At 30.9% G+C, this 967-nt stretch overlaps 1 protein-coding gene across 1 annotated transcript in view; it reads left to right on the top strand.

Moving 5' to 3' along the window:
• Positions 1-286: 286 nt before the first annotated feature.
• Positions 287-967, top strand: part of LOC106878752 (ras association domain-containing protein 5) — a 247897-nt gene continuing 247216 nt past the window's right edge. The window contains exon 1 of the mRNA XM_089353948.1: positions 287-967. This exon is cut by the window's right edge and continues 234 nt beyond it. The gene's annotated coding sequence lies outside the window, so the exon portion shown is untranslated.

The following is a 967-nucleotide window of genomic DNA, read 5'->3' as shown; positions in this document are numbered from 1 at the left end:
TGATGATGATGATGATGATGATATGTGTGTGTTCATGTATGTGTTTTTGTGTGTTTAGAAATGTTTAGATGATAAAGTACTGATATAGATGCTAAAGAAGCAGTTTTTTAAAATCTTAAACGGCAGCTAATTCTCACTCTGGTTTTATTAGATAAAGTTGACAGCAAGTCTTTTCATGGTTGTGAAACTCTTAAGTTTCTACACAAGCATCTAACATTGACCCACTAAAATGTAATAGATTCCACAATCTCCAAATAAAACTTTTGAAAAAATTAGGTCTGAAGGCAGTAGTATATATTTTTTAAAAATTTGCTCTTTACTTGAAAGATGGGAAGAAATATACAATCAAAATTTTCTAAGAAAGGAAAGACCCTGAGTAAAAGGAATCTTATGATTTTGTTTTCAATTTTAATGCCACCTTGGAAAAGAGGACATTAAATGATGATGAAATATAAAGGGAAAATGATAATAAAAGTATTATTGAAAATATTGAAATTATAATTGAAAATCATGAATTTTATTAAAGGAGCTTATTCTCTAATTTTTTTTCCCCTAATTCCAGTAATTCTATTGATGTTTTTGATTGCCTGTTGCTGCTTTGAATTATTTTACTTTCACATCACACAACCGTTTCTTATTGAGGAAAAAAAAAAAAGAAAAGAAAAAAAAGAAGAAATACTGAAATGCTTAGCTTTTGAAGGAAAGAGGTGAAATTGTATGAAGCTTCAAACAAACTGATGGATAAGTGATAAGATTTATTAAAATCGATGTCTGACATCAGCAGTAGGAAGAGGTAGTATGAAATAAGTCAGTTGCAGCTTCTCTTCAACGGATGGTAGTGCTGATTCTGAGTTTAGTATGTATTGACATGTAAGAACTGTAGCTGAGTTGGAGTGCGAGGAAAGCAACAAGAAGCCAGTAGCAGCAGTTTTAATCGAGTCTTAAGTGTGATGGCGTACCAGTAAAT

Source organism: Octopus bimaculoides, chromosome 6 (assembly GCF_046866305.1).
Source record: "Octopus bimaculoides isolate indiv1 chromosome 6, ASM4686630v1, whole genome shotgun sequence".
NCBI classification, from domain to species: Eukaryota; Metazoa; Mollusca; class Cephalopoda; order Octopoda; family Octopodidae; genus Octopus; species Octopus bimaculoides.
Note: the sequence above shows the minus strand (reverse complement) of the source record. Positions and strands in the feature narration are given on the sequence as shown.